Source organism: Hemitrygon akajei, chromosome 3 (genome assembly GCF_048418815.1).
Source record: "Hemitrygon akajei chromosome 3, sHemAka1.3, whole genome shotgun sequence".
Taxonomy (NCBI): domain Eukaryota; kingdom Metazoa; phylum Chordata; class Chondrichthyes; order Myliobatiformes; family Dasyatidae; genus Hemitrygon; species Hemitrygon akajei.
In genome coordinates this window covers 74,462,031-74,484,362 of record NC_133126.1, presented here as the reverse complement: position 1 = coordinate 74,484,362, position 22,332 = coordinate 74,462,031, and the positions used below count along the sequence as shown (strand labels likewise).

Sequence of the window (22,332 nt, the reverse complement as noted above, 5' to 3'; positions counted from 1 at the left end):
TACTTCAGAAATGCGATACATAAAGGGGCTTCGGTCAGTGAAGGGAGGATGGTTGAATCATTTACCCTAATGCTGACCGAAGGCTGGGACGCTGTGTGTAAATCACCAGTATCATAATGCGTACCTTTTAGTTGGCATCTCATTACTGATCCCTCTGTGAGGGCCTCCAGGTTTTCTGTGGATAATCAATTAACAATCAGTGTCTACCTGCAGCCAAGGAAAATGTTCGGTGCATGACTTGTATCTCTACAAGGCACTCACCAGACACTCCACAAGTGTCAAGAGAATGGAACGTAAAAGAATCCTGGCAAGCTCCTGATGAACACACATTTCACCCAGATGTGATTGCTGGTTATATATGATTTTCTCAGAATAAATACAAGCAAGTAGAACTGATTCCTAAACAAAAAGGTCATAAAGATGGATCAGATGCATAGTTCTGTGTATAGCACAAGCCCACACACATCCATGAGAAAATTATAACCCATTAATCTCACTTTTGTAATGATTTTGTTTGAAGGGATATATTGCTCAGCACATTGAGAGAGTTCACCCTGTATTCAACAAGTATCTGGCCTGGGGCTTCAGTTCGGAGGCTCACCCAGATCAGGCCATCTGACACCTTCAACGGTACTGAACTGCTGACAGTCCGCATCTTACACAGCCCTACAACAGTGCCTGAACCCAAGACCCTGTGGCCCAGTAGCAAGGCTGATGCCTAAGTGCAAACAAAACTAAATTCAAAGGTCACTGCAAAACCCTTGGAGGTAATTCCATGTTAAAGGTGGTAATTAGTGCAAAACATTGCTGCTCTCTGAACTCTTGAGTTCAGATACTAGTGACGGTTATCCATGATCAATAATTCACTAGATGAGGCTAAGTTGTGCCAGTAATAAATACCGCTTTCAGTAATGTGTGAATTTTGCGGAAAGTCATTCTGCAACATTCACAAGACAGCAACGTACAAATAGTTGCTTCTGTGTCTTCTGGGAATCTTTTGGGATTGAGTGTGACTTGCTTCTGAGGTGGTTCCTGCAACAAATGTAGGAGCATGGATTTTCCACAAATGGGGCAGTTTGGGAGGTTATACATTCCTTCCACCATTTATACCAGTTTGATCCTGACACACGAATTGTACATTCTCAATACCATTCTGAAAGCTTCTTTTTCAAGTGGAATAATCGCGGGCATGGAATTCCTGAGAAGCAGTGGGCATGCTGTATTTTTTCATGGTGGTTTTGACAGAAATCTTGAAACCTTTCCTCTGAACACCTGGTAATCTCTTGCTGTGACAGAAGTTGGAAAGCCTTTAGGTTGTTGTGCTTATTTTTTTTGCGGCAGGTGATTTTTATTAAACAGTGATGAAATGATGTAATTGGATCAAAAGATGGCGTTGTGAAGATGCAGTGATTAAGTTACTGAGTTACCAGAGGTTGTACTGACAGCCCGGAGACCTGAGTTCAAATTCCACGATGGCAGCTGTAAAATTAATTTAATAATCTGGAATTTAAATATAAACAGCTGGTCTTTGTAAGAGAGCAATGAAGTGACTGCAGAATTGTAAATACCCACCAGCCAGCCTCACCTATTCTAGTCTGCAAGTGTCTGCTGACCAACAGTGACACAACTGTTACTTCAAGTAGCTAAGCAAATCACTCTCTTCAGGACACTGAATCATGGGAAATAACTGTCAGTCTTACCAGCAGTGCCCACATCCTGAGAAATGGATATGTGAAAAAGCAACTCTAAAAATGATATCCCCATGTTTTTTTTCCAGTCTATTTCCTCTTGCTTATACCATTTTTATTTTGCAGATTGGAACATCCAGCTAAATCCAAATGGTTGCTGCAGGAGACATGATTTGTACGTTCTTATCCATTTGGAAGGTAAAGGGGATGCAAATATATTTCCATCTTATTTCTCCAGGCAGCAAGAAGAAGAGATGAGTTTGTATTGCTCAAAGTCTGGGGTCATTTAGAAAATACTTAACAATTGTGTTTTTTTTTCTTGTGTCAGAACTTTTGGCTGCCTATTCTGCTATGGAATGCATACATTGTAATGTGCAAAATCATTACCATAAGGCTCCTTGTGGCTGCCAAGAGATTTGTAAGTGTGGAACTGCTGTGCTGGCTTACCCTCATTTTGTCCATTAGCATTTATATACTTTGAAACATTGCTGCTGCTGTTGTCATTGCAAGGTAGTTTCAATTATTGTTCAGGGTGAGTACATGCACCTTGCTTTTGTCAATTCATTTTATATATCTTATACAGATAATTCATCTGCATCTCATTGCTTCTCATAATCTGAAACGTTTCGTTTTCTGTAGTTTTAGATCTGTTGGCAGTTGACTGTAATCTTGAACAAGCATATTTTCTGAATTTTTCTGAGAATATTAGTATTTGCTCCATGTTCTTTACTACTCTGTCTTCAGTTTAGTGCTGTAATTTGAAGACCTCATGCTCTGTCAAGGTAGTGCAGTGGTTTGACCTGCTGCCTGTCAGCTCCAGAAAGCCAGGTTGAAGTATGACCTCAACGTGCTGTCTGTGTGCAATTTGCACCGGTTTGCTCAGGGGGCTCCAGTTTCCTCCCATGTCCCGAATCTATGCTGTTGTGGTAACCAGCTGCTCTAAATTGCCCCTTTGTGATAAATGGTAAAAAGAATCAGAAGGAATGAGGGGTACAGGATGCAAGGTGTCAGAAGAATAAGACAACGGAGAATGGGACTTGTTGGGTTGCTTTGCTAAGAGATGGCATGTACTAAATCAACTAATAGGTTATTAAGATAAGTTCTGTGTTGTTATGAGCATGTTCAAAGGTAATTTGCACAGCATTCATAAATTTGTTCAGCCAGAAGATGATCCAACCCAGCTTTCACTTGAGATTTTTGTGGAAGTTAATCTTATATAATACAATAGATAGATAATTAGATCCCAAAGGAAATTACAGTGTCGCTGTAGCATTACAAATTCACAGATATACAAAGATACAAATATTAAAAGAATAACAAATAAGTTACCTTAAATAGTCTAACAGGAGGGGGTCATCACTTCCCTGGCTATAGGTTGACTCATTTTAGAGCCTAATAACCGAGGGAAAGAATGGCCTCGTATAGCGCTCTTTGGAGGAGTGCAGTTGTCTTAGTCTATGACTAAAAGTGCTCCTCCGTTCAGCCAAAGTGGCATGCAGAGGGGGAGAGACATTGTCCAGAATTGCCAGAATTTTCTTCAGGGTCCTGTGTTCTACCACAGTCTCCAGTGTGTTGGCTGTTTGCTCTTTTCCAGAGCCAGCCTTTCTAAACAGTTTATTATATGGAGACTGACTTGCACAATATTTCATGAAATGGCAGAGTGCAGAGAACATCTCACCTGTAGTATTGAAGATCTGTCTTCCAGAACTATAAGTATGATATAAGATATAGGAGCAGAATAAGGCCATTCAACCCATTGATTCTAATCCTTTCACGTTGTGACATCTGCTCCAATATAGTTTCAAATCTGTCATCGATCTGACGATGCGTAAAATTACCCGGTTATGTCCTGTTTACAACACACTAGACAAATCAAATCAGTCTCCTCATAATCAATCACATTAGGATGAAAGGTGCCATTGACACTACTTTCTGTGGCACTGATCAATAAACTGCTCAGCACTACCCAGCTTCGGCTTCATTAGGATGGTGTCGTTCCAAACTTCATCACAGCCTTGGTCCAAACATGAACTACAACATTGTTTTACAGAGATGAGCTAAGAGTGACTGCCCATGACACCAGGGCAGGATTTGGCTATGATTGACATTAAGGACTCCCATAGAATTGAAGTATCAATGGGAAAGCATTCCAGCTGTTGGAATTGTGGCTTACAAAGGAGTTGAAAGTGAATGCTGGAGATCAGTATTCTGGGTTGCATGTCATCACTGCAGCAGTTTCAAAGAGAAATGTCCTTGGCCCAAAAATCTTCATTACTCACCAGAAGTGAGGATTTTACTGATTATTGTACTACGTTCAATTCCATATGCAACTCCCTAACAAATGAAACAGTCCTTACCAGTCTGCAGCAAGATCTTGACATTATTAAGAGGAGCTGATTGAGGGGGAAGAGGAAAGGAGGAATAAAAAATAGTTAATTTTTCAGCAACATCCCCAAAGTGCAGAAGGAACTCAGCAAGCCAGGCAGCATCTATGGAAAAGAGTAAACAGTCAACATTTCGGGCCAAGACCATTCATCAGGTTATGGTCTCAGCCCAAAACGTCGGCTATTTACTCTTTTCCAGAGATGCTTCCTGGCCTGTTGAGTTCCTCCAGTATTTTGTGTGTTTTGCTTTCATTTCCAGCATCAGCACATTTTCTCAAGTTGAAATAATTTTTGATAGAAACTGAATCACCTACAATCCATTCTTAGGATGCTCATGTCACAGCACAGCCAACCTTCCTTATCCTTAGTTTCAGAAGATGACGTTGACTTGCCTGCTTCATGGAACATTGCAGTTTGAAGAGTGAAGGTTTCCCCACAGTTCCTTTGGGTAGAAGGTTTCTAGATTTTGGCCCAGCAATCTATGGAAAAGAGTAAACAGTTGATGTTTTGGGCCGAGACCCGGGGGGAGGGAAAGAGGCTGGCTGGAAGGTGATTGGAGAAGCCGGGTGGATGAGAAAAGTCATGGGCATGAGAAGAAAGAATCTGATAGGAGAGGAGAGAGGACAATAGGACAAAGGAGGGGAGCTGGGGGAGGGAATTGGCAGGTGAAAAGAAGTAAAAGGATAGAGTGGGAAATAGAGGAAGTGGGGGGGGGAGGGATTTTGTTCACCAGAAGGAGAAATCAATGTTCATAACATCAGGTTTGAGGGTTGCTCACAACATCAGATTGCTCCTTCACCCTGAGAGTGCCCTCATCTTGACACAAAAGGAGGCCTGGATCGACATGTAGGAACTGGAATGGGAACCTGATGTGGAAATGGTGTCGTTAGAGTAGATGCAATTAAAATGAAGAAAATGGAGATAGGCATTTGAAAGCTTACAAAGCTGAATTGGAAGGTTGTATAACTATGGTAACTACAGGAGAGAGAGGAAGATAGGTGTGACTTAATGTGGGAAAGAATGAAAAGGGCATAGTCAACGTTACAAAATTATTTCCAAATTAGAAAGTTAATTGAAGGGGCTAGAAGGAGTGTCCAAGAAGGGTAAATTCTGATGTGAAGTCCTTGACATAAGAGGATGGTGCTTGGTTAAGTAAGTGGAAACAAAGGACAAGGTGGTGAATATACTTTATGACTAGTCTGGAATTTGTAAAAGATGTAGAATTGACATATTTTCCTTAATCTGTTCAGTGGGCTTGCTTGCATCACTTACTGATGTAATTCACATTTTTACCAAGACTTCTAGATAAAATTTGCTTTAAAAGAAATGGAAACATTTAAACAAAAGGCCATGGCGAGCTTAGCTTAACAGAGCCTCGATGTTGCCCAGACATGTGTAACAAATCTTGTAAAGGATCCATAATTTTATAAATAAAAACATCAATTACAAAAGGAAGATTGTTATACTGAGCCTTCATTGAATTCACTGGTTAGATAGAATATTGTGCCAATTCTATTCACTACATTTCTGGAACAATGTCAAGGCCTTGGAAGAGGTACAGAAAAGATTTCCCAGTACGTAGTGAAGATGAGGGAGTTAAGCTACATGGTCAGACTAGAAAAGATGGATTTTTAAGGGGATATTCAGGAGAAATTTAATAAACATGTTTGGAATTGTTAAATGTTTTGATAGACTGCTTTCCCTGACATCAAGATTAATATCCAGAGGCCACAGGTTTAAAGGAAAACATGAAAAGAAGCAGAATGAATTAAGAATCTTTTTTATTGTGAGCTGTCATGACCTGGAATGCATGGTGAAAGAAGATTCAATTAAATCTTTCCAAGATGGATAAATATTTGGAAAAAAACATGTGAGATGAAGGAGAAAGGAATAAAGGAATGTGGAACTAATCAGATGACAATACCAATTGGTCAACACAGCCATGATAGGCTGAATAGTTTCCTTCGTGCTCTGTTGTTCTATGCTACTGTGAGGTTCAGTTTCTAAGTATGGGAAAAGACCAAGTATCCAAAACTGGGAACCTAGTTTGCTACAAATTCTGAGCAATGTAAAGACTGTAACACCACCTTATTTTAAAAGCTGATGTGTTTAGCTTTTGTGTTTAGGCAACAAGATTTGTTCCTGTTGTGTAGCACTTGATACTTTCAGTCACTTTTATTACATAATCATCAAAATAAGTGGGCAAATTATGTCAGCCTGAATTTAGGCATGTGGACAATGAGGAAGGCTGTCCTGGCTTGCAGAGGGATCTGGACCAGCTGGATAAATGGACTGAAAAATGGCAGATGGAATTAATGCGAGTTTCTGCACTTCGGTAGGATGAATCAGGATACAATGAATGCTAGGGCACAGAGGAGTATAATAGAAGAAAGGAATCTGGGAATACAGGTTCCTAATTCATTGAAAGTGGTGTCACGGGTAGATAGGGTCGTTACGGAAGCTATTGGCTCATTGGCCTTCATAAATCAAAGTATTGAGTACAGGAGTTGAGATGTTACATTGAAATTGTATAAGACATTGGTGAGGCCTAATTTTGAGTATTGTGTGCAGTTGTAGTCACCTACCTATGGGGAAGATGTAAATAAGGCTGAAAGAATACAGAGAATATTTACAAGGATGTTGCTGGGTCAGAAGGACTTGAGTTATAAAGAAATAATGAATAGATAAGAACTTTATTCCTTGGATCGTAGAAGACTGAGAGATTTAATAGAGTTAGTGCAGAGGAGGTTCACCAGGTTGATTCCAGGGATGAAGGGGTTAACCTATGAGGAGAAATTGAGTTGCCTGGGACTATACTCTCTGGAATTCAGAAGAATGAGAGGGGATCTTAAAGAAACATACTAAATTTTGAAAAGGATAGATAAGATAGAAGTAGGAATGTTGTTTCCATTGGTAGGTGAGAATAGAACTAGGGGACATTGCCTCAAGATTCAGGAGAAAAGATTTAGGACGGAGATGAGGAGAAACTGTTTTTTCCCAGAGAGTGGTGAATCCTTGAAATTCTCTGTCCAGGGAAGCAATTGAGGCTTCTTCACTAAATATATTTAAGATACAGTTAGATAGATTTTTACATATAGGGGAATTAAGGGTAGAAACATAGAAACATAGAAAATAGGTGCAGGAGTAGGCCATTCAGCCCTTCGAGCCTGCACCGCCATTCAGTATGATCATGGCTGATCATCCAACTCAAAAACCTGTACCTGCTTTCTCTCCATACCCCCTGATCCCTTTAGCCACAAGGGCCATATCTAACTTCCTCTTAAATATAGCTAATGAACCGGCCTCAACTGTTTCCTGTGGCAGAGAATTCCACAGATTCACCACTCTCTGTGTGAAGAAGTTTTTCCTCATCTTCCCCTTTATCCTTAAACTGTGACCCCGCGTTCTGGACTTCCCCAACATCGGAAACAATCTTCCTGCATCTAGCCTGTCCAATCCCTTTAGAATTTTATACGTTTCAATAAGATCCCCCTTCAATCTTCTAAATTCCAGTGAGTATAAGCCTAGTCAATCCAGTCTTTCTTCATATGAAAGTCCTGCCATCCCAGGAATCAATCTGGTGAACCTTCTCTGTACTCCCTCTATGGCAAGAATGTCTTTCCTCAGATTAGGGGACCAAAACTGCATACAATATTCTAGGTGCGGTCTCACCAAGGCCTTGTACAACCGCAGTAGAACCTCCCTGTACTCAAATCCTTTTGCCATGAATGCCAACATACCATTTGCCTTTTTCACCACCTGCTGTACCTGCATGTCCACCTTCAATGACTGGTGTACAATGACACCCAGGTCTCGTTGCATCTCCCCTTTTCCTAATCGGCCACCATTCAGATAATAATCTGTTTTCCTGTTCTTGCAACCAAAGTGGAGAAAAAGACAGGTAGATGGAGCTGAGTTTACGGACAGATCAGCCATGATCTTATTGAATGGTGGGGCAGGCTAGATGGGCCGGATGGCCTACTCCTGCTCCTATTTCTTATGTTCTTATATATATATAGATAGGGTAAATGCAAGCAGGCTTTTCCCACTGAGGTTGTGTGGGGAAACAACTAAAACAACATGTAAGAGAACTTTGGATAGGTGCATGGGTGGTAGGGGTATAGAGAGCTATGATCACAGTACAGGGCATTGGGAGTAAGCAATTTAAATGGTTCAGCTTGGACTAGATGGACTGAAGGGCCTGATTCTCTGCTGTATTTTTCTACAACTCTATGACTCTTGGTTGTTTCTCCCAAAGCACTGGAAGATAGAGTCATAGAACATCACTGAACAGAAACAGGCCCTTTGGCCCATCTAGTTCATACCAACCAGATCTTTTGCCTAGTCTTATCTATCTGCACCTAGACCATATTCCTCCAAGTCCCTTTTCTCTTGTACCTATCTAAACTTCTTTTAAATTCTACAATTGAACTCTCATCTACCAATTCCAGTGGAAGTTTATTCCACACACCACCCTCTGAGTGAGAAGTTTCCCTTCAGATTCCCCTCGAATATTGAATTGACTTTATTTCTTACATCCTTCACATACACAAGGAGTAAAAATCTTTGTTATGTCTCTATCCTAATGTGCCATGTCCAATCATAGTAATTTTAATAATTTATAATAAATAGAACAGTCAATGTAATATAGAGTTGATCAGTCTGATGGCCTGGTAGAAGAAGCTGCCCTGGAGCCTGCTGGTTCTGGCGTTTATGCTGCAGTACCACTTACAGGATGGGAGCAGCTGGAATAGATTGTGGTTGGGATGATTTGGGTCCCCAGTGAAACTACAGGCCCTTTTTACACACCTGTCCTTGTAAGTGTCCTGAATCATAGGAAGTTCACAACTACAGATGGGCTGGGCTGTCCGCACCACTCTCTGCAGAGTCCTGCGATTAAGGGAGGTACAGTTCCCATACCAGGCAGTGATGCAGCCAGTCAGGATGCTCTCAATTGTGCCGCTGTAGATAGTTCTTGGGATTTGGGGGTCCATACCAAACTTCCTCAACCATCTGAGGTGAAAGAGGCACTGTTGTGCCTTTTCCACCACACAGCTGGTGTGTACAGACCATGTGAGGTTCTCGGTGATGTGTATGCCGAGGAACTTAAAGCTGTTTACCCTCTTAACCCCAGAACCATTGATGTGACCTTTCACTCTGAATCTATGACTTCTAGTTGTAGTCTCATCCAACTTAAGGGGAAAATTCTTGCACGCATTTACCCTATACATGCAAAAAGGCATCAATTATACCAGTGCCAAAGAACAATAATGCGGGCTGCCTTAAAGACTACCACCCGGTAGCACTCACATCGACAGTGATGAAATGCTTTGAGAGGTTGGTCATGACTAGACTGAACTCCTGCCTCAGCAAGGACCTGGACCCATTGCAATTTGCCTATCACCACAATAGATCAATGGCAGACACAATCTCAATGGCTCTCCACACGGCTTTAGACCATCTGGACAACACAAACACCTACGTCAGGATGCTGTTCATCAACTATAGTTCAGCATTAAATACCATAGCTCAGCATTAAATACCATCATCCCCACAATCCTGATTGAGAAGATGCAGAACCTGGGCTTCTGTACCTCCCTCTGCAATTGGATCCTTAACTTCCAAACCAGAGGACCACAGTCTGTGTGGAGTGGTGATAACATACCCTCCTGGCTGACGATCAACATGGATACACCTCAGGGGTGTGTGCTTCGCCCACTGCTCTACTCTCTGTATACACATGTCTGTGTGGCTAGGCATAGCTCAAATACCAACGAGAAATTTGCTGACGATACAACCATTGTTGGTAGAATCTCAGGTGGTGACGAGAGGGCATACAGGAGTGAGATATGCCAACTAGTGGAGTGGTACCGCAGCAACAACCTGGCACTCAACATCAGTAAGACGAAAGAGCTGATTATGGACTTCAGGTCGGGTAAGATGAAGGAACACATACCAATCCTCACAAAGGGATCAGAAGTGGAGATAGTGAGCAGCTTCAAGTTCCTGGATGTCAAGATCTCTGAGAATCTAACTTGGTGCCAACATATCGATGTAGTTATAAAGAAGGCAAGACAGTGGCTATACCTTACTAGGAGTTTGAAGAGATTTAGCATGTCAATAAATACACTCAAAAACTTCTATAGTTGTACCATGGAGAGCATTCTGACAGGCTGCATCACTGTCTGGTATGCTGGGGGTGGTGGGGGGGGAGGGGCTACTGCACAGTACTGAAAGAAGCTGCAGAAGGTTGTAAATCTAGTCGGCTCCATCTTGGGCACTAGCCTATAAAGTACCCAGGACATCTTCAGGGAGCAGTGTATCAGAAAGGCAGCTTCCATTATTAAGGACCTCCAGAACCCAGGGCATGCCCTTTTCTCACTGTTACCATCAGGTAGGAGGTACAGAAGCCTGAAGCCACACACTCGGTGATTCAGGAACAGCTTCTTCCCCTCTGCTACCCAATTCCTAAATGGACATTGAAGCTTTGGACACTAGCTCATTTTTTTAATATACAGTACTTCTGTTTTTGCTGATTTTTAAAATCTATTCCATGTACGTAATTGATTTACTTGTTTATTTATTGTTTTATTTTATTTATTATTATTTTTCTCTGTCTCTGCTAGATTATATATTGCATTGAACTGCTGCTGTTAACAAATTTCATGTCACATGCCAGTGATAATAAACCTGATTCTAATTCTGATACTGATATCTCTTTAAGATCTCCCTTCATTCTCCTGCACTCCACAGAATGAAGTCCTAATTTGTTTACTCTTTCTTTTTAACCCAAGTCTTCAAATCCTGGCATTATCTTTGTAATTTTTTTCTGCACTCTTTCAATCTTATTAATATCTTTCCGATAGGTAGATTACCAAAATGCCCAAAATACTCTAAATTCAGCCTCATCAAAGTCTTGTAGAACTTCAACATAACATCCCATCTCCTGTAGCCAGTGCACTAATTTATGAAGGCCAATGTGCCAAAAGCTCTCTTTAGTACCCTATCTACCTGTGACACTACTTTCAAGAAATTATAGATCTGTATTACCAGGTCCCTTTGGGCCACTGGAGAGCCCTGCCATCCACTGTGTAAATCTTACCCTGGTTTTTCCTCCTTATTATTGTCCTGATTAGCCCCTGACTGCATAGTTTTGTTCTGAATCTCAATGATCATATGGACATAAAACATTTGTAGGGCTCAAAAACACTAATCTTGTTTAGGCTTTATAATCATCCCAGCTGGGGCTTTGCATATTTTATGCCTTATATCAACTCAGAAGAAGGTAAAATGAAAATAATATTGACTTGTGTTCTGACCCAGAATATATGCTTTCTGAAGTAGATCCCTTATGCCAATGGGAAATATTCCATTTCCCATAACAAGTGTACTTAAGATTGCTCAGAATCATATTCTATTGTAAAGCCAATAACAGCATTGTTCTGCGCTCTACATTCACTCCCAAAAAGTACATGTACAGGATTTGCTATCCAAGTTTTTTCAGCCTTTGAGGAGAAAGCCAATCATATTATTATTCACTAGGTGAAAAGTAACATACCCACTTACTGCTCCATTAAATGCTCTTCTTATATATGTTTGAAGTATTCATAACTGATTAATTCTAGCCAATAGATTAAGGCCACTTTTAATTAATTCAAAATAAAAAGCGCAAACCTTGGTAAGAAGGTTTCAATTTGGATATGGTGTGTATGGATTTTAGGAAGTTTTCCTGTGATAGGATCACTCAGAAAATCAGGTGGCATGGTATCCTGGGAAACTTGGCTGCATGGATTCAGAATTGGCTTGCCCAGAGAAGGTAGAGGGTGGCAGCAGATGGAGCGTGTTCTGCCTGGAGACTGGTGACCTATGGTGTTCTGCAGACATCTGGGATTTGCTCTTTGTGATTTTTATAAATAACTTAGATGAGGAAGTAGAAGGGTGGGTTAGTAAGTGTGCAGATAACATGAAGGTTTGTGATGTTTTGGAAGGTGTACAACATTGTCATAAGTTACAACAGGACTTTGATAGGATGCAGAGATGGGCTGAGAGGTGGCAGATGCAGTTCAATCCAGAAAAGTGAAGTGTTTCACTTTGGAAGGTTGAATTTAAGAGCAGAGTATGGAATGAATGGCAGGATTGTTAGCAGTATGAAGGAACAGAGGGATCTTGGGGTGTATGTCAATCAATCCCTCAAAGTGATAGTTAAAAAATATATATTATACGTTGGCCTTCATTAGTCATGGGACTGAATTCAAGAGCCACATGACAATGTTGTAGATCAACAATTCCAGTTAGATCACATTTAGAGTACTGCGTTCAATAGAGTAGGTTAAAATTACACCAAATTAGTAATGGCCTCCTTCAAATCTGAAGCTTCTGCCACAGAATGCAGCTAACTGGAAATTGTATTGTGTGCTGAGGCAAATAAAGTAGATTTCACTACCTTTCATGCCCTCGCCTAACATCGCCACCAGCAACACAGGTGAAAGATTTCACTGTTTAACTCTACTGTATATCTCTGAGAATTCAAAAGTACCTAGGGTTCAAATTAGTGACTGTACTAATGTGAAATAAAAGTCTTATTAGCTAAATATCTCAGTTATTCAAATATTTACATCTCCCTGTCTGTCAGTTTATTCCAATGCAATTTTTACAGTAATCATTATGTTTTGTTATTTATAATCAGCCAGATCAGAGGACTTAGTTTGGAAAACCTTGTTCAAGTGGAAAGTAGAACTCTGTAATTAGACAGTATTTGTTGTGGAGTTAATTATGTGTGCTCATGTTTTGCAACATAAACTTTCCACTAAAATAAAATTTTAAATGAAACCACCCCTCTTGACATGACTAAATCTGAATAAAGAACCTAATTCCTGGAAGTACTACATTGGAATGCACTGTACTGGGCTTCATAACTTCAATTTTGAAATGTTTTGTCATATTAAATTATAAAATTAAATCGTTAAAATGGAAGCAGCTATCATCCCTCCTCAAAGAGCAAAGAGTAAACATTGACATATTACTGTGCAGTGTAGATCAAATTTTCCATAGAACCATAGAACATTACAGCACAGAAACAGGCCTTTTGACCCTTCTTGGCTGGAACGAACCATTTTTCTGCCTAGTCCCACTGACCTACACCTGGGCCATATCCCTCCAAACCCTGCTCAGCCATATATTTCATTGCAAGCTGGTCTACTAGTCTTGCAGGTTTTCTCTTGAACAATGGCCACAGACCTAGATGTGACACTAGGAAATTTTGCCGAAGTTTGCCAAAACTTTCACCAGTCTGAATTTGTACCTTCAGGGAAGGAGCAAAGGGAGTATAGGAATTTGTGTTCCTTCCTTCACCACACACAAGCTTTCTATTCTAAAAGTCAGGTGTTCTTAATATGATTGTGTACTACCAATAATGATATTGTTCATCATTTTTAACCGACCTTCTAAACTCTATTTCCCAATGCATGCTTTGCTCCCTCCCAGTGACCTAATAATGTACAAATCAGGTCATTGTAACCATTTACTATATTTGTCCTTCTCACTGTAAAACCTCCCATTCTAATATACAGTAGAATCTGGTTATTGGGGAATTGGTTTATTGGGGTAGTTGCTTATTTGGGACAACTCTTTTAAAAAAACAAAAACTAATCAAGAAAATAGCCAGGAATCCCTTCACTTATTTGGGACACTATGCCACCTAATTGGGACAGGAGACTTCTGACAAAACATCAGTCACATGTATTTGTGTGGCCGTTAGACACTACACTTTACTGACAGTGAATAGTTTTTAAATAGTAAACACAAGAGATTCTGCAGATGCTGGAAATCCAAAGCAACACACACAAAATGCTGAAAGAACTCAGCAGGTCAGGCAACATCTGTGGAAATGAATAAACAGTCAACATTTCAGACCAAGAATCTTCTTCAGGATTGGAAAGAAAGAGAGGAGACACCAGAATAAACAAGTGGGGGGAGGTGAAGGAGGACTAGCTTGAGGATAATAGTGAAGCCAAATGGGTGGGAAAGGTAAAGGGCTGGAGAATCTTCTAAATAGTGTCAGTTGTGTGTGTCTGCGTTCAAAAAGCAGTGATTCAAGACAGTCTTACTATGGTTTCAAGCTTGGAGATGCAAAAACAGTTGGGAGTGAAAATAAAACAATTTCACTACTTACGAACTATGAAAAATTTGAAGATATCAACAATCATCTTGAATGTTATACTGTAATGTAAATGAAGATTTGGAAGACGATATCATCAAAAGCATTGTAGTTCTTTATCTGCGCTAGGTGTCTGTGCTGATTTTGTTTATTTACAGTCAGATTTGCTGCACTGAATGAATTCCTCCATTAATAACTATTAGGAACTAATACCACTTTATAGTACTGCAATAGTATTGATAGTGTTTTAATTTGTTCTGTTTCATTTAAATACATAATTTGTTACATAGTTAGTATTTTTTATATCATTTTAACTAATTCCATGAAACTTCAGCTAATTGGAACAGCCACTTAATTGAGTGAAATTGCATTACTCCTGATGTGTCCCAATTAACTGGAATCCAGTACATGATTTTATTGTCCTTGAAAACAAGTTGAATTTGCCCTATTTGAGTTCACTCTCACCCCTAGTGATTTAAATATGCTGTATAGATTATATATTACTTACTGTGCAGTTTCCTTAAAATAGTGCTCAAAGGATCTGCCTGTACATTCCTTCCACCTCTTCTGAATTTAAAGACCAATTGTGCATATCAGTTATGTAGCAACCATCTGTCTCACCTTAGAACTATTTGCTTTCATGAATCGAAGCAGCAGCACTCACAAACAGGAGTTCTTCTGCAAAAAAGCTGCATGCAGGTCACAATGTCATGTGGTCAGAAAGCATGTTCCTGGAATGTTTATCCCTAGGGTCATACACCAAGAAAAATAAACCACTGTCCAAGTTCTGGGAAAGAGTTTCATAGGGATTCTGTTATGTACAAGAAACCCAATGCCCACAAGCTTTTGAAGCAGTGGAGCAATATTTATGTGCGCGTCTGGTCTCACAATCTCTTCAATGTAGGAGTTGTTCTTATAAATCAAGCCCTTGGTGAGACAGGTTCATTTACTGCTGATATGCTGCTGTTGCTTTTACGTTAAATATTCAGGTACAGGTTTAAACCAGTCCTTGGTTGAACAGGATCTTCTGTGTGGTGAGCAGCAATTTACATGTCAAAATCTGACATTTGGCAAAGTTCATAATCTGCCTACTACCTGCATCTATTCAGCAGCCTTTTGAGAGCTCGGTGTGCTCAGGAACCACTAAGTACAATGTGTTCATCTTGGATTTCTTTTACAAGATTAAACCTGAGTCGTAAGCTGATGTTTACAATGCTGTTTCCTTCCTTAGAATGGGGCAGTACATCCATGAGGAAAACTGATGCCAGTCAGGAGCCTTAGGCAGGTAATGGCAACGTCTGTGTGTCTTTAAGGTGAGCTGCCTTGCTTGCTTAGTAGCCAAGGAGTGGCTGGTACTTAACACTCAACCCTTTGTGATTCATGTGAAATAGTGAGAGGGTTTGCAGGGTCATCTAGCAGCTTACTTGCAGCATGCAAATTCCTTCCACAGTTGTGACTCCTATTGCAACGGACATTATAGCGCACTACAGACCCTTTGGCCCACAATGTTATGCTGACCACTTAACCTGCTCTAAGATCCATCTAACCCTTCCCTCCCACATAGCCCTCCATTTTCCTATCATCCATGTGCCTAAGATTCTCTTAAATGTCACCTAATGCATCTGCCTCTACCATCACCCCTGGCATCGCACCCCACAGCCCCACAACTCTCTGCATAAAAAAACATACCTCTGACATCTTTCCTCCAGTCACCTGAAAATCATGTTCCTTTTGTATTAGCCATTTCTGCCCTGGCCCTGGAGAAAAACTCTGGCTCTCCACTATGCATCTTATCATCTTGTACACATCTATCAAATCACCTCACATTCTCCTTTGCTCCAGAGAGAAAAGCTATAGCTGACTCAAGCATTCCACATAAGGCCTGCTCTCCAATCCAGGCTGCATCCTGATAAATCTCCTCTGCACCCTCTACAATGAGGTGACCAGAACTAAACACAATATTTCAAGTGTGGTCTCATCAGAGTTTTATAAAGCTACAATATTACCCCAAGGCTTTTGAACTCAATCCTCTGACTAATGAAGGCCAATACACCTTATGCCTCTTTAACGACCATATCAACGTACATGGCAACTTTAAGGGATCTATGAATGTGGACCTCAAGCTCCTTCTGTTCCTCCACACCGCTAAGAATCCTGCTCTTAACCATGTATTCTGCCTTTAAATTTGACCTTCCAATGTGAATCACTTCACACTTTTCTAGGTTAAATTCCATCTGCCGCTTTTCAGTCCAGGTCTGCACCCTGTCAATGTCCTGTAGTAACACTCAACAACCTTCTACACTATCCACAACATCAGAACCCTTTGTGTCATTTGCAAATTTCCTAACCCAGTAAGGATTTGTAGTCCTGCTTGATGTGTTGATAGTCTGACTTTGTAGGAGGGTTTTATGGGATCCTATTATCCATCTGATGCGTATGAGGCTACCCACATCAACTGGGCATGAAGTACTTGCTCAGTATCAGCCACAGCTCCCATCAACACTTACCAGTATTGCCTGGGGCAGGGTGTGAACCCTATATGTTCTGACTCACAGATGCAACTGCTGATATTAAAACTTGCTCTGGCACGCAAACTAAGTGTGTTGGATAGAGTAAAGGAAAACATGTATATTGGTTGTGATGATCTTGAATATATCTATGTTAAAGTCCTAAACTTAAGCCAAGATTTAAAGTTTTGTAGGTGTCTCGTGATGCCCTTACTTTAACAAGATTATATTATATCACCTATAATGCAAAGATGAATTTACTTACCCACTTTAATCTCTTTCCTGAATGGATTTAGCTGTCAATAATCACTATTTTGAACAGTGGGACCCCCTCCCAACCAAAGAGATACTTCCAACTAATGAAACAGATTAAACGCATTACTTTAAGTGGAACTCATTTATTTTGAGGAATCATTCTGTTACGAATGTGCCACAGCTCTGAGGGGCCGAAGGGTGCGGGGTAGCCCCCCTCCTTTGTGAGAATCGCAAGATCACTATTACGTCAGTTCAGGAAACCCAGAAAATGAGAGAAAGACATGCAGAATCCACAAAGAGTTGGAATGTGTCCTGGCCTCCGAAAGGCGGACCCATTGATACCGGCTATTGTCTCTTGGAGATGGACTTGTGTATTGCATCCTGTACTATGCATCGAAGCCCCAGACAATGAACCGAGGGGGAGGTTGGTGGAGGGATTGCATCATCCCAACCTGATTGACACCTGAGACCCTGTGAGTCAGGATAAAAAGAGGGTCTGTGGGAACAGCCCCTCAGATGCACCAGAAGAAACGCTAACAATCCCATAATAGCAAAGACCAGTGGAAGGCCACGTGCATCCTTTTCCGTTTGCCCCAGAATCGGTGGGCCCTGTACCACAGCAGAATGGTTTTTAGCTAACAACGGGGAAATCAACTCCCAACGACTCTCGAAGGATTGACATCATAAAAGGAATGGGTAAGTTTTAACCCGTCTTTCTCTCCAACCCAAAAGCTGCAGCTTGAATGAACTGAGTGACTTTTATATTTCCATCAAACAATACATTATCCCCTAGACAACGATAGAGCTATTTCTTATTGATTACTATTAGACCCACGCTTTTAGATTTAGTATTGACGACGTATATTATCTGTATGTTTGCCTTGATATTATTTTGTGTATCTTTATCAATAAATACTGTTAAAAATAGTACCATCAGACTTCAACGGACCTCTCTATCTTTGCTGGTAAGTGACCCAGTTACGGGGTACGTAACAATTGGGGTTCTCGTCTCAGGATTTGACACCAAATTGGGAGGCCAGTGAATCGGGCTTGTAAGTCCAAACTTGGATCTGGTTACGCGGGTAGATAGATAGATAGATAGATAGATAGATACTTTATTCATCCCCATGGGGAAATTCAACTTTTTTTTCCAATGTCCCATACACTTGTTGTAGCAAAACTAATTACATACAATACTTAACTCAGTAAAAAATATGATATGCATCTAAATCACTATCTCAAAAAGCATTAATAATAGCTTTTAAAAAGTTCTTAAGTCCTGGCGGTTGAATTGTAAAGCCTAATGGCATTGGGGAGTATTGACCTCTTCATCCTGTCTGAGGAGCATTGCATCGATAGTAACTTGTCGCTGAAACTGCTTCTCTGTCTCTGGATGGTGCTATGTAGAGGATGTTCAGAGTTTTCCATAATTGACCATAGCCTACTCAGCGCCCTTCGCTCAGCTACCGATGTTAAACTCTCCAGTACTTTGCCCACGACAGAGCCCGCCTTCCTTACCAGCTTATTAAGACGTGAGGCGTCCCTCTTCTTAATGCTTCCTCCCCAACACGCCACCACAAAGAAGAGGGCGCTCTCCACAACTGACCTATAGAACATCTTCAGCATCTCACTACAGACATTGAATGACGCCAACCTTCTAAGGAAGTACAGTCGACTCTGTGCCTTCCTGCACAAGGCATCTGTGTTGGCAGTCCAGTCTAGCTTCTCATCTAACTGTACTCCCAGATACTTGTAGGTCTTAACCTGCTCCACACATTCTCCATTAATGATCACTGGCTCCATATGAGGCCTAGATCTCCTAAAGTCCACCACCATCTCCTTGGTCTTGGTGATATTGAGCCAGACAGGAAACCAGCAAAGATGGACGTGGGTGAATTTATAGAAAACCCGACTCTGGAGGCGCTAGAGGCGGCCACCAAATTAGACTTGATAAATTTGGCGAAGGGGTTAAACCTCGCAGAGGTGAGGTTGTCAATGAAAAAGCGGGAGGTGCGAAGGGCAATAACTCAGTATTATATTGGGAAGAATGTGTTTGCAGCTGAGGTATTGGAAAATATCCCTGAAAAGGTACCAGCTAGTGGGACGGCTCAGTTAGAGTTGGAGAAATTAAGGTTGGAACATGCAATTAAGTTAAAGCAGCTGGAAGCAGCTGAGAAGGAGAATCCGAGAGAGAGAGAGAGAGAGAGAGAAAGAGAGGGAAAGAGCTGAGAAGGAGAAAGAAAGAGCCGAGAGAGAGAAAGAGAGGGAAAGGGCCGAGAGAGAAAGGGAGCATGCGCTCCAGCTAAAGGAGTTAGAGGTGAAACGGGAGCAGGAAAGAGCTGAGAAACAAAGAGAGCACGAAATTCAGTTAAAACAGCTGAGAAGGAGAAAGACAGAGCTGAGAAGGAGAGGGAGGCAGAGAAACAGAGGAAACATGACTTGGAGATGGAGAAGTTAAGGCAAGAGCAACGAGTTCAGGGGTCAGACCGAGAGGAGCGGTTTAATGTTAGTCGGGAGTTGAGGTTAGTACCTCCGTTCGAGGAGACGGATGTTGATAGTTATTTCTTGCTTTTTGAAAAGGTGGCAGTGAATCAGAAGTGGCCCAGAGATCAGTGGGTGGCGTGTGTTAAAAGGGAAGGCACAGCGGGCATATACGGCATTGTCCATAAAGGAGGAAGAGGAGGAGAGTTATGACAAAGTAAAGGTGGCCATTCTCCAGAGTTATGGGTTAGTACCTGAAGCGTATAGACAAAAGTTCAGAAATCTAAAGAAAGGGTGGAATCAGACGTATACCGAGTTTGCCTATGAGAAGGGTGTGCTCTTAGACTGTTGGTGCACAGCAGAGATAGTGGAAGAGGATTATTGGCATCTCAGGGAGTTAATTCTGATTGAGGAATTTAAAGGTTGTGTTTCGGAGGATATCCGGATGTATTTGAATGAGAAGCCGAATAAGTCCATCTCAGAATTTGCTAGGTTCGCAGATGAATATGCCCTAACCCACAAGACAAAGTTTTCCTCAAATAAAAGTTCCCAGAGAGACCGTGGGAACGTTCGAGAAAGCCCGCTGGCTGAGGCAGAGGTCCCGCCGGGAGCTAATGATAAGATTGAGGGGGAAAGACCAGACGGCCAGAGATTTCCGGGCTTGACCTGTTTTAATTGTGGAAAGGGGGGACATATTGCATCTAGATGCTTTGCTCCAAAGAAAGAGACAGGAAAAGGGAAAGCAGCAGTCCCTATCGGATGTGCCGTGGTAATCAGTAAATCGACAAGAGAGCCCCAGGTAGACAGAGTACGAGAAGGGTCTGAGACTTGTATGTCAAACGGAACCGTGTCTGTGAGGGAGGGAGGCACCCCAGTTCCAGTACTGATCTGGAGAGACATGGGGGCTGAACTATCATTGATCAGCAGTAAGGTACTAGATTTTGGTCGCAAGACGGGGATGGTAGCTGTGAAAGGAATAGGCAAAGGGACGGAAATGGTGCCCTTGCATAGGGTCATTATGAATTGTGAGCTAGTCTCTGGACCAGTTGAAATGGGGATGCGATCAGAATTCCCGAGAACTGACGCGGACGTCCTTCTGGGTAACGATTTAGCTGGTGGTAAGGTTTGGTCAGCAATGACGCTGACGAGCCGGCCGGTGAGCGTTGCAGCCCTGCCCCTAGAGTCCAAGATCTAGCCCGCATGCGTGGTTACTCGCAGCATGTTGAGAAAGGCAGCTGAGAACGAGAGCAGTTTAAATCTGGCCAGTATCGATTTGGCTGAGACGTTTTTACCGACCCTGTACCACGAGGGTTTAGAGGGTGGTAAAACAAAGAGTAGTAAAGTGAAAGAGAGTAAGGGAGAGGCGGTAGTCCTGCCCTTAGCGAGGAGAAAAGTTCTAGAGGCAGGAGATAAAGATGAGAAACAGGTAGAGCTGTTAAAAGGTCCAGAGTTGGACATGGATGATCTGTCTGGTTTGGCAGAACTGTTTGAAGAAGTTGAAAATTCTAAAGGTGTTCCCGATAATGAAATGAGGGCAGTCCTAGATGAAAAGGGTGCCCTTACCTTGAAGAAGTCTGCTGGGTTGGCAGATGAGGTTGTTTCAGCCCGCGGGGTTGAGTTTACTCCGGAAGGGAGTTGCCCAGAGAGTAGCTGGGAGAATCAGGGGAATTTAGAGTTTGGACCGGGTACGGGTATTGAAAACCTGGAAGAGGCAAATGTCCCGTTGGAGTGTGTCCAAGATGTGGATGCACGTGGTACTGAACCTGGTAATGGAGCTCAGAAAAAGTCTGAGGTATTTGATTCAGTTGACAAGGAAGGCAGTCCTTGTGGGTCAGATAGACTTGGTTCAGCGAAGAAAGGGTTAACCTCGGTAATAGTGGGAAGTGAGAGTTCCCAGGTGTTTGTGCTCGAAGGTATGTTAAAAGTTAATACGGAGATCAAACATGGGGAGATGAATATTATCATTGAAGAAAACGGAAAATATGTAGTTCCCAAATCGAATGAAGAAAATTTAAAACCTGCGGATCACTTACAGGTTGAGTTGGAAGATGACTGGGCCCCCCAGGCTATTGTTATTCCACAGTGTAGTGTGAAACGGCAGAATTTGAAATGCTGCTTGAACAAAGAGTTCGAACTGAAAACTAATAGCCTGAAGGGTCCTGAAGAGAAAGCTAGCAACTTGCGTAAAATTAAAGAATTGGGTGGAAATTCAGAAGATGGTCTAAGTTTGGGACACAGTGTTGATAAAATAACTCCTATGAAAGAAGCGGGCGAAAGCCTATTTCGCCAGGATACCCAAGCTCCCCACGTGGGAACTAACCGGAAAAGAGACAAGGGTTAATGGGGACGCCATTTTTAAATAGCAGAAACTGGTTTTAAGGGATTTCGACAAAGCCTGTGAATAATAAAAGACAACCCCCATGGAAGCCTGCCTGTTAAGTTTGAAAGCAACATAACGATTAGTATTTGCATGAACTTTTGTAGTATACACGTAAGCTTAAGATCACAACTCTTTAGTTTTGTTTGCTGAAGAAAAAAATAGGTGGTTACTAAATTGGAGTCTGATGCTACAAGACTTTAGTAGGGTACAAGATGTTAAGATATTAAAGGAAGTGACAATTGTAATCGGTAACCATCTAGATGCTGAGTTGAATGTATAACTGTATTACTCTGTAGTGAAAAGGAAAAGCTTTTGTATTGTGTTAGATTCTAAAATCCTGTAAGACTCTGTACTACTTCGTTTTCACCGCTGGTGAAAACGCTTTGAAGAAAGGGGGTGTTACGAATGTGCCACAGCTCTGAGGGGCTGAAGGGTGCAGGGTAGCCCCCCTCCTTTGTGAGAATCGCAAGATCACTATTAC

General features: G+C 41.6%; 1 long non-coding RNA gene across 2 annotated transcripts in view; it reads left to right on the top strand.

Moving 5' to 3' along the window:
- Positions 1–15,193: 15,193 nt before the first annotated feature.
- The window catches only part of LOC140723395 (uncharacterized), a 38,335-nt gene continuing 31,196 nt past the window's right edge, over positions 15,194–22,332 (top strand). Inside the window, exons 1-2 of one of the 2 annotated variants that reach the window (XR_012097887.1) lie at positions 15,194–15,262; positions 15,460–15,513. This is a non-coding gene — a long non-coding RNA (uncharacterized lncRNA). Of the gene's footprint in view, positions 15,376–15,459; positions 15,514–22,332 lie in introns of both variants that reach the window. The other variant, XR_012097882.1, reaches the window with a different exon arrangement.